Source organism: Mus musculus, chromosome 12 (assembly GCF_000001635.26).
Source record: "Mus musculus strain C57BL/6J chromosome 12, GRCm38.p6 C57BL/6J".
Classification (NCBI taxonomy): domain Eukaryota; kingdom Metazoa; phylum Chordata; class Mammalia; order Rodentia; family Muridae; genus Mus; species Mus musculus.
The window spans coordinates 12,498,678-12,510,831 of NC_000078.6; the positions used below are offsets into that span (position 1 = coordinate 12,498,678).

Here is a 12,154-nt window from a genome sequence, read left to right on the forward strand (position 1 = left end):
AAGCAGGCATGTATGTGCTCCTCAGGATGGAGAGAGCAGGTGCATTGTCTATGGAAACAGAACAGCTCAGATGAAAAATTCCAGATGTGGACATCTGGGAACTTCCAGCAAAAAAGCTATTCATCTTGCCTGCCCTCTCCAGGCAGCAGAGTTGGGCAACCAGGAAGCATGGACAATGTGCAGTTTTCCAGTTTCCTTCCATAACAATGAAAAGACAGAGGCATCAAAGATAGCAGCCTTCTGCCTCCAATATTTGAGATAAAGCACACAGTTCACTTCACTTCACAGAATTCTTTATTCAGGCAAGTGTAGGGGAGAGTAAAGACACCTTCAACTACCAAGGACTTAAACAATTCCTACATTCATTTCTTTGGAATTTCTCATGAATGTATAGGATATTCTCTTGAGAAATGGGGAAAAAGAGAAAAAGAAAAGAGAAAAAAGAAAAAGTTCCTAGGAATGTTGATCCAACGGAGTATCTGGGTAACAACTGTCCTGGAGATAGTCCAAACTGGGGCAGAAAGTCTGAGAGGAATTTCTTGAAGTCTCTTAGAGAGGGAAAATTGAAACTGCTGTATCATGTAACATTCTTTATATTTTAAGGGCAGTGGCCATCAGCTTCTGATAAATAAAACCTGGTAAGGGCTAAAGCTGGCAGAACAACTGGACTAGTAAGTACCATGAATATACAATTTAAAACAAAATTTAAAAGTAACTCAAATTATCACAATGTCTCACTAAGACCTGTGGTAAACAGAACTTGGCAATCAATAGAGATGATTTATTTATTTTATTTATTATCCTGAAAGACTACAACAGAGTTTTGTAAAATAAATTTCAGTGTACAACAAAAGAGAAAAGTGTTTTAGTTTTCATGGGAGGTATTTAGCCTTGTAATATATTTTTGCTAATATTCTTGTTCATAACTATTCAAAAATGTAAAAATTCAGGGATACAGAAACCCAGACTGATGGGTAGATCTGGTCTGGCCACAAGTGGCTGTGATGCAGATTTAGAAGGAAAGAGTCTTTTGAGGTAGCTGAGGTTGGAATTCACTTGTCAATAGGGAAATGAACAGCCTGTATGTTCATAAGCACAGGTCAATGTACTATTTAAACATGAGCCGCTCAATTAAAGGGAGCCCTACAAAGGGTTTTAGGTACTACTTCTGATCCCTAAGACCAGGGGTCAGAAGGACTGGCAGTTACTGTCCATCGGCCTCAGAAGTGGTGTGATTAATTCTGGTGAACTCAATGGGTACCAATTTCAAGTGTAATTATGTAACAATACAGAGAAAGAGGCTTAGACAGGTCTGTGGTTTCACTGTCTCTGTGCACCACTCCATGTTCCCACTGCGAGCAGAAACATGGCTTAATGCTGCCCCCTGTGAGTTCTGGTTCATCTAAGCCCCAAGCTTTAAACGGTGAGCCACAAGCCCCCATTGGGTTGTGTACTGGATGTGTGAGCCATGGTTAGGACAATATTAAAAGACCAATAACTATTGGTCAATAACTATTGAAAACCCTATTTCAAAAAGAAAAACCAAAATTAAACATTGCATTTATTAATTTCATTTTAATTTAAATTATGTTTAATTTTAATTAAATACGTTTATTATTTTTATTTTCATTTTAAAAGGACATCTATTCAGAAACTCACTCTCCAAGCCAGCCTTGAACTCAGAGATTTGCTTGCCTGCCTCTGCCTCCCAAGTTCTGGGATTAAAGGCATTCCCTACCACTGTTGGGCTAATAAATTTCATTTTTAATTTTTAAAATTAATTAAAATTTAATTAAATGAAGATAATTACATTTTAAAATAATAAATAAATAAATGTATAGTTATTAATGTGAAAAAAAGACCAATAACTAATTCAGAATTCACCATATGATAAGGCTGAGAGTTTCCTGGCTATACTCACCTGTTTGGCATTATGTGACTTCACTGCAGCTTTGGTTTTGTGCACACTGTGTGCACTGTGCACACACACTAGGTACTGAGCACACCATCACACCACACAATGGCAGTGAATGCTACTTGGATCTCTTTGGCTCAGATTCCACACTATGGTAGGATATGAATCACAGTGCTTTTGTAGAGAACTATCTGGTCTTAATTAAGGCAAATAAAGACAATGTTTTTCTACCGTCATTCCTTACTCTGTAAGTAACACCTTGGTATATCTCTGGCCTGTATTGTGTTAGAACTTTTGAGTTTGAAAATTGATCTTTGTGTTGCTCACATAAGTATCATTTTTGTAAAAATGCTAATTTTCACTTGATTAGGACAGAATTTTCAATAATTTCTGAAATGACTCTGAACGTCTTTCTGCCATATTCACAGGAACTATAATTCCCAGCATTAATGAGTATAAGAAAAATACTGATCATTTCTAGAAAAGTTGAAGATGATCTAAGTTTTGAAGTAACAAATAGTCAGCCAAGATTTAATTCTTTATGTAAAAAAAAATGTAGCCATTTAATTAGCATGCAAATGTTCTTTCATCTTTAATAAATGGTAAAATTATATGTATACCAAAGAGTTATTTTAAAACCCATTTTTATGATTTATTATCAGTAAATGTTTGCTTCATATACCTAATTTATATACTTGCATCGGAATTTTGTAGAAATTTTCCCAGGTAGAAGTGGTTCATGAACAGCAATAACAAAAAATGTATAAGAAGCCCTGGTTTAGGCCCTCCCTGGAGATTGGCTCAGGAGCCCATCTCTAGAGCATGGCTCTGAAAACGGCCAGGGCCCCGGTGCTGGCCACCTAAATGGCTTCACAGTAAAGGGTTCTGAGTGCAAGCAAGAGGGCAACACCAGGGAATGAGCATCTCCATTTACTGCTGGAAACCAATTTAATTCAACAAAGGCCTCTTGGTGGCGTGAAATCTGGTTGGTAGAGCAGAGTGGCAGTTCTTCAGTGACATATTGATTGCAGCAGCTGAATAAACCAGACATGATACCCACCCAGCTGTTAGGTGTCCTCACCAGATTTAGTTCTCCCAGGGGGCTCCCACTGATCTCTGTTTCCCACTGCCCAGCACTGGCTTGTCCTGAGATTGTTTTTAAGCAAATAGATGCCTCTAAGCCCAGAAACAACAAACAAACAAAAAAGACAGCAAAGGGTTGGTAGGCTGTCTGCTCCCAGGTGGGGACCCCTGGAAGATTGTATCTCCTCTCTGCTTTGAGTTACTCTAGATTAGACTATATAACCTCTCCTCAGACCCCAAGTTTTCCCTGTCCTGTGAACTGTGGTGGGCAGTCCCAAGACAATACGAGAAATATCCATCGTTTCTTTTCTGATTGATAAACTTTTATTTTTCATATGAAATAATTTAGGACCAATAAAAACTTTAAAAGAATAAAAGGCCTAGTTCAATCAAGAGCTATCCTATATCTCCAAGAGCTATCCAAGAGCTATCTAAGAGCTATGCTGGGGGGTGGTAACACACACCTTTAATCCCAGCACTTGGGAAGCAGAGGCAGGTGGATGTCTGTGAGTTCAAGGCCAGTCTGGTCTACAGAATAAGTTCTAGGATAGCCAGGGCATTTTTATCCCACTCTGACTGTAGTTTGCTTCTAATTCACTTCCTATTCATTGCCAGTCTAAATGAGAATAATGAGCTAAAATTCATATCCTTGCCAGGCTTGTGTCTGCCTCAGCGGTCTGCCATGTTAGTTTCTTTTCTATAACCTGTGACTATGTGACTACCTGCAAGAAGTGCCTTCCAGAAGAAATGGCTCCAGATGGCTTTTCTACTCCAAAGGGGAATTTACATCTGTTTTTACAGTACTGAGAAAGTGTAAAGGTAAGCAAACAAGATTGTCCTTTCCCCTCAGTTTTGCTGACCTCCACATATAACTTACCACGTCCCTAGCTAACACCAAACACAGAGTTGTGAGGGAGGAATTGATGGAAAGAAGCACCTGAAGTCTGGAGCCCAGATCTAGGGATTCTCTTCAGTGTCCTGAAGCTCAGAGCTGAGGAAGGGATTAGCTTGTGCCCTGCAGGAACTATTTGGCACTTGTGGTGGCAGAGATGTCCCCTGTATACTTTTCTTGGAGAAATCCACTCTGATTTAGTTCTTAAAGAATAGGAGCAATTGCCGATGTGTATAAGGACAAGATTAGAGGACACAGTCTTCATTCTTGCAGATGGAAGTCTATCATCAGGGGAATCCAAGGCAGGGCGGGTGTCTGGAGGCAGGTACTGATGCAAAGGTCACTAAGGAACATTGGTTACTGTCTTGCTCATGGCTTGTTCAGTCGATTTTATTATACTACCCAGTACCACGTGCCCAGGCTTACACTACCCATGGGATAGCTCATATCATTCATTAATAAGGAAAATGCCCTATAGACTTGTCTAAAGACAGTATGGTGGAAACACCTTCTCAACTGAGGTTCATATTCCCAGATTTGTCTAGGTTTGTGTCAAGTCATCAAAAGACATACGCTAATATTTGAAAACATCCCTTCTTGTTCGTGAATGGTTTGATAAGGATTTCGATTTAGAAAATGTTCACATGTAATGTATGCTTCTAAAGTTAGCACTGAGCATTATAATAACTGTTTTATGAACACTGGGTTCCCTGAATAGCCTTATTCCCTAAGGGAATTAACACATAAAGATCAATAACATGAGCCTTCTCTCATGTCTGTGGTAATGTCTTTGTTCTGCTCTATTGTCATTTTGATGAAAGTATGACACAGAAATATTCTTCCTAATGATCCTGTCTGCGAGGGGTTCTATTTACATCCTGTAATTGTATATCCATTTTTCCTCTAGATTTGGAGAATTATCTGCTATCATTTATTAAATAGAATTTTTATGTCTTCTGTTTGTACCTCTTCTCTAGGACAGATTCATTAAGTTTCACTTCTTAATCATATCTAAGTCGTCTTTAACACTTTGGTTATAAATGCTTATTTATCTGAATATACTATTTCTTCAATCCTGTCTCTAATCCTTGGCATTCTTTCTTTTACTTAGTCTGGTCTAGCACTGGTACTTGCTTTCCACTGATGGTGTGTGTGTGTGTGTGTGTGTGTGTGTGTGTGTATGTGTGTGTGTGTGTGTTTGTGTGTTCCACTGGGAGGGGGCATTCTTATCTTCTTTTGCCTTCTATGCCCCAGGAGGAATGTTAGAGTAAAAGCTTGTACTGAGCATCCAGCTTTTATCCAAGTTCTAGGGATTTGAACTCAGGTCCTCACACTTGCATGAACACTTTTATCCCACTGAAATATCTCCCCAGTTCAAGGTTTGATGGATTTTTTTTCTAGCATAATTTATTGATCTTTTCATTTCCATGATTCCCGTGTACTGTATATGCACACCACCCTAACCCTTCTCCCCAGCTAAATAGCTCTGAGCTTAACTTCTTTCCAAATTGGTGAATTTTTCATCCAAGTCTTAAAGTAACATGTTCACTTCTTTGTATATTTGAATCTTTATTGAAGTCACTGACCATTTTTAAAACTAGACATTTGAATTATTTGTTCATTAAAACCATTTCTATATCCTTGGGTTCATTATTTTAAGAGTTATATGCTTTTACAATGACAAGGGGACCATAAGCTTGGAAATCTGTTAGTCTTATAAAAGATCCCTGCTGGGGGCTGGTGAGATGGCTCAGCAGGTAAGAACACCCGACTGCTCTTCCTGAAGGTCCTGAGTTCAAATCCCAGCAACCACATGGTGGCTCACAACCATCCGTAATGAGATTTGATGCCCTCTTCTGGAGTGTCTGAAGACAGCTACAGTGTACTTACATATAATAAATAAATAAATAAATAAATAAATAAATAAAATAAAATAAAATAAAAGATCCCTGGATGTGCAAACACAGAGGAAAAAGATCAGATGAGGAGACCATACAATGACTTCTGGCAAGGCATGGAGACAAGAACTCATCAGACGCTAAGAAGTTCTACCGGCACCCAGATCTTGAATTTTCATCCTCCAGAAATGTGGGGAAAATAAGCCCCACATTTCCTTTGTGTAAGCCACCCAGTTTGTGATATACTGTTATGGCATCCACACAGACTAATACATTACCAGTTACCATGCACATATTGAAAACAAACCTGAAAAAAAAGAGGCTGCTAGTACAAAAAAGAGATAAATTGAAAGGATCTTGATATAAGATAAATGCATTGAACAGGGTAGATGCTCTAGTTTCATACTTACTGGTGTGATCAAATATGGTGACAAATGTCCTGTCTTTATAGGAGAAAGAAATTTATTTGGCTTACAATTCCAAGTTTCAGTCCAAGTTGTGGGGAGACAATATGAATCACTGCTTACTTACTTGATCTCAGATAGCTTTCTCCACTCTTGTACTACTCAGAACTTCAGGCCTAGGGAATGGTGCTGCCCACAGTAGGCTAGGCTTTAACAACCAAATCAGTTCTTTACATATAAACTCCCATATCAATCTGATCTAGGCAATTCCTCCTTAAGATTCTTTTCCTTAGTTATTCCAGTTGACTATTAAAACTCTCCATTGTAGTGGATAAGCCAGGATGAGCTTCTTATTCCAGTTTGGAAACTGTGTGGGTTATAGTAACACTTTATAAAATAAAGAGCATAGAGTTTCTGGAGGAGTATTCCCTTTGAAAGACAGGTGGTGAGTTCAGGTTATTAGTTTCTGTGCTGCTATAACAATCACACAAACTAAGTGGCTTGAAACAGCACATATGTATTATCTTATACAGATATTTACAATGAGAGTAGCTTATAATTACTATACAGTTACTTATAATGGAGATGGATCATAGCAAGTGATAATATCTGCTCATGTGACATGAGTATCAGTGTAAACATTTTAGCCAATAATCCTTAAGAATTTTAAATTTTGGTTCTTAAAATAATTTTAAAATTTTGCTCTTATGATACATTTATCAAAAACTAAAACCAAACAAACAAAAATAAATAAAACCACATAAAACAGGAGATACTTGGAGTTCTCATCACAAACCTGCAAACACCAAGACTTGAGGCTAATTCCTCATAAGAGTTTCAGAAACACAAGTCCATTGAAGAAATACTGTTTCTTGTGGTTGGGAGGAATGCACGGTTGGGAGGAATGCTCCTCTTACCCAAGGAGGGGCCCAGGCAGGAAACGTGAATAATTTCAAGAGATGTGCATAGATTCCTGCATGATAGGCTGCCTACAGGTCAATGAGGCATGTTTAAAGCTAGGAAATAACTCAAGGGCTTTCAAGGAAAGTTGGTGTAAGCTGCTTACCGTCCTTCCAAACTGAGAAAAGCATTGCAATTGTGAGTAGCGTGGAAATTTTTACAGTAGTTGAGATCAAATTATGTAGATGTTTTCTTAGTATTTTTATTATATTTTATAAAAGCACTATCTAGAAAAAGAAAGCTTAAAAATCCGGTCATTCTTCATAAACATTTGGCAAATACAGGTTAAGAACATAGATGTCATTGGTCTTGTGGAATGAGCAGTGAAGGATTGAATAGTGGGGAGTTAGAAGGGAATTTTTGTTTATTTTTAATCCCAAACTAAGAGATTACGAGTCTAGCATCAGCTTTGTGGAAAACTGATTTGTGATAAATGATAAATTTTGTGTGTGTGTATGACTATGCACATGCATGTTGCATATATGCAGGAGTGTATGCCCAAATGGAGGCTAGAGGTTGACATCAGGTGGCTTCTCTCATTGAACTCTCCACTTTATTTTTTTTAAGACAAGTTCTCTTGCTGAACCTGAAGCTTGCCATTTCTGCTAGAGTGGCTGGCCAGCAAGACCAAAGGGTATGTCTATCTCGGCCTTCCAGTTCTGGGGCTACAGACATGCTCCATTCACACTACCTGGCTTTTCAAATCTAAACTCAGGCTTTGGAGCACTTTATTCACTAAGCCATCTTCCCAAGCACTAAATGCCCTCCCCCATTTTTGCAAGAAGAAGCAGAGGGCAAGAGAATACTCTGTTGTTATCTTCATTGACTGAAAATAAGAAAAATATTTCTCTTTTACTATTAAATAATATTGCTTTACATTCATTGTAATACTGCATTTTCTATAAATAGCATACATGCATTTTTACATAAATTACTTATAGAATTTGAGTCCATCTGTCTCAGGGACCTTGTGCACACTGCTTCCTGCAAATGTCAAGCTTTTCTTCAATAGATGCCTATCACCATGGTGACAGTTATGCCTCTTCCATACTGAAGCTCCTGCTCTCATTTCTGTGAGTCGCTTCCTTCATAAAGTCCTCATAGTTCCCTGTACATAGCCGTATTGAGAGGGCCACTGACATAGTTAGTTAGATAATTCCTGTGTTCCCATTGCATTGTGTGTTTCACCAACACAGATCTTAATGTGCTTCTGCACTGTGTCTTCGGAGCCCAGCACACTGGGAGCCACACCGTAGGTATTGATTACATTTCTGTTGAGTAAAGGAGTAGCGGAATGAATAGGCTAATGAATGAGTGGGTAGGTGTGTGGATTTACTACTACTCTGTCCACAGTTGGAGGATTTAGCAGCATCTCTTCTCAGCTTTCTGACTCTTCCATTCATCAGTCTTGGTTTTGTCAACGCTAGTGGGGGACAGGTTGACTGCTTAAAGATTTGGACTCCTGGCTAACAAAGCCTTATACTGTTCAGAGAGCAAGCCTCAACTCCCTCCCCAACCTAGGCCCTCTTGAGAAACACTGAGAGAGGATGGTGGGTGGCAGTCATAATCATTTGCTATCCTAAAGTAAATTTGAAAGCCTTTGTAATGTGCCAATCTCACATCTTTTGAAAAACGTATACCCGAGATAGTGTTTAAATCAGGAACAGTGTTTAGTGTTTTGTTTCACCTGGAAAAAAACGCGAAGCAGAGGTTGTTAACAACAGAATGAAAAGGAGGGAGGGAGGCCTCTTGTGTAAAAGCCAAGTGCCGTGCTCCTGTGTGCATGCTGTTATCATCATTAATGAGAATAAGAGGTAGGTGTGTAATGCATGTTCCCATAGATCTATCCAGAAGATAATATGCCCTTCACTGAAAATTGCCAAGAAAGTGTGCATAAAGGCTTTTGATTTCTATTAAGAAAAGAATCACATAATATTTTAGGCTCTGAACTAATTAACTGTGTGTATAGATTCACAAGGTGCTTGCTTTGTACACAACAGGGTATTTCTAAGTCTACTTTCCCAAGAATCTAAGGGTCTATGGCTGGGGTCTTTGGATGTGACTAGACTTCATGGTAGAAGGGGTCATCTGCTGACCTCTTGGCATGCAGGAGGACTGAGGAACTCAGAGTAGGAATGGAAGGACCGGAATCCATTGGAGCAAAAGAATTATGGTAAAGAGACTTAATGTTCAAGTTCCGGCTGCATCGCCCTCCAACCTGCAGGGTTAGTGGCCCTGACACCTGCTAATAAGTGGTGATTCTGCACGTAAGAAAACAGATGCCAATGGGACAAAAACAATCTGAGAACCTGTGAGGGTAAAGCCAGGCAAGAGAAGAAAGAAAGTCTGATTTAATGTAAATATATTAAGAATATACATACTTTCTTAGTCAGTCTGCTGGATTTTGTTTTTTAATTTGGTATTCACCTCCCTTTTGATGCTTACCAGGCCCTTCGAGCTGCTGTTGACATTAGCTGATGTGTGGTCTTTAGCTGTGACATATGTAATTAACAAACAGGATAAATATACGCCTCACCATTCTGATATAAGTGGTGTAATTAGATATTTCTCTTTACATTCTTTAGAGAGAGATTCACAATCAGCAGAAGGATGACTGAAACAACGACCCAATGCATTTCCACAATTTAACAGAGACTCGTTCTCTAAGCAGCACTCATGCGAAGCCAAAGGGATTGTTTGCTATGAAGGCTTAGTGCCCCCTCCAAGAAGATGTATTCAGTTGAATTGAATTCAATTGACAACTCAAAGAAATCATTCATATTCAATTCAAAGTGCGGTTTTCAGTCGTCAAAAGTTGGAAGCCTGTCTTTTATTCAGAGTTTCCACATCGTGTAGGGGGAAGGGGTGTTTGTCTTTTGTTATTTCTTCTTCCTCCCTGTGCAATTAGACAGAAGCAATAGAGTCTCACCAAGACAGTCTCTCTGACTTTTTAGATTATAAGAATAATGTTAAAACAGATAGCTATTTGGGACAGAGGAGGGAATGAAGGAAAATCAACTCTTCGCCTTTGCAGTGGGGCTGCACACATACAGAGCAAGCACCATCCTTCGCCTTTGCAGTGGGGCTGCACACATACAGAGCAAGCACCATCTACACTAGAACCAGTTACCATCCAGCTTAATCCCCTCAACCTCAGTCTCCTTCACTTCTGCTCCAAACCCTCAGCTCATCCCATTGATGTTTCTAGTGTTCTCTGGATACGTCTGGATTTTCAGGCCAACTTAGCGAACAGGGAGTGTTTCCACTATTTTCAACTTGAAGGTATTTCTCTCTGGCCTGGTGGATAACTTGGTAACTTTGCTTCTTAAGGGTTAGGTGAGCCAGGGACACCCAAGACATGTCTGTAAAAGGCTCACTCGCAGAACAAGGAGCCTCATAATACTGCTTTTGCAAAGTGCAATAAATGCCCAAGTCTTGTGAGCAATAGTGGGCCCTTGCACAGGACAATTAAACATTAACAGGCCCTGGGGCCTTGGGAGCAGGGCCCAGCAACCCTTTGAAGCCCTGTTTGCCAATTAAACACCGTCTGACATTTGTGTCAAGGTGGCAGGGATCCAAAGCAGAGATAGGAACGTCAACCACTTCAGGGGCTTTCATTAGCTCCCCAGACATTCCTGGCCTGGCCTGTTTCTTTACTATTGCCAAATCCACACCCTGCTCGGGAACTCGGGGCTCTGAGAAAGTTTACTGAGATAAGCTTATAATGGAAATAGCACTTTGTCACCCTTTACCACTCGCTCCTTGTTCAATTATCTTTTATCTGTTTAGAGTATTTGCCAGCTCTCCCAACGCCCCCTAGGATGAAACTATTGGACCAAAAGCCCTCACTGGGGTTGTAAAGAGGTGTGGTGGGGGGGGGGGGTGGAGGGGGGTGGGAGGTGCCACTTTGTGTTTGCCAGTCTGATCCAGGAGCCCTGGACTCTCCCCATATTTTTTTAAACTCTATGAACATACTAGTAAAAACCTCTTGCATTTCCTAGTGTGGGGAAAACATTCTTTTGGAGGCAGAACAGCGGGCACTCGAGCTTCTCACAAGTAGTAAAATGGAACTGGATATCTGGGTGATGAGAATTTCACAAGTTACTAGGCAAGGTAGTGAGCACTAGTGTGTCCCACCCTCTACTCGAGGTGTCCTCTGTAAATGGGTGTCTAGCCTTGAAGTGTCATGAATGAAATTAGTTGAGATAGGTCTTGGTCAGATCTCTCACCACCATACCTTGTGATGGGCTAACTGAGTTACCATTGACATGAAGTGCCATACCATTTCTTTGATGCCTGAAGACAGTGAGGTATGTGATCATCTCAGCCCTGATGCCAGGATATAGGCTCCATTTCTGTTGCTGAGATAGATGCAAATGTGCATGGAAACTCCCCATCACGAAGCAGCAGTAACCTCTGCCTTCAAGGGAGAAGAATGCACTGACCCACTGCCAACTGGCCAAAGCAGGTGACAATGTATGACACATGTCATCATAGGTACTGCAGATGCTATCTACCCACACCTTACTTTGGCGGAAGATACCTGCCATGTTTTGAGGAAACTCAAGAGCCTTGTGGAGAATCCACTTGAGGAAGAAACAAAGCTACCTGCCCAAAGCCCACACATACCAGAGCCCCTCTGCCAAAAACCACCTGATAGAACTTGAAGACACAGTGCCACAGCCAAGCCAGAGATGGCATGTCCCTATTGACTGCTAACTCAGTTCAATCACAACACATGACTGCTCAGCCTATCTACTCGGTGAGTTCCTGACCTGTTGAAAAGGTGATTTAGTCAACATTTATGGTTTGAACCACAGTTTGGGGTTATCTGATATGGGGGTAGTAGATAGATAACTAATGCACCTCAACTAACTGCTAAGGAACTACTAAAGATCTTAGAGTAGAGAGACAAAAAAGCTTGGTCACTTACAAGCTGTGTGACCTTGAAAGATGCACCTGCTGTCTGTTGTATGGATGGACTTACCCATCCTTCAAGGCT

At 40.2% G+C, this 12,154-nt stretch overlaps 1 long non-coding RNA gene across 4 annotated transcripts in view; it reads left to right on the forward strand.

Annotated features, from left to right (window-relative positions):
• Nucleotides 1–12,154, forward strand: part of Gm34489 — a 103,449-nt gene that overhangs the window by 77,637 nt on the left and 13,658 nt on the right. For 3 of the 4 annotated variants that reach the window (XR_381257.1, XR_381259.3, XR_381258.1), the window contains exons 2-3: nt 3,655–3,817; nt 9,738–10,984. This is a non-coding gene — a long non-coding RNA (predicted gene, 34489). Of the gene's footprint in view, nt 1–3,654; nt 3,818–9,737; nt 10,985–12,154 lie in introns of those variants that run through there. The other variant, XR_381260.2, reaches the window with a different exon arrangement.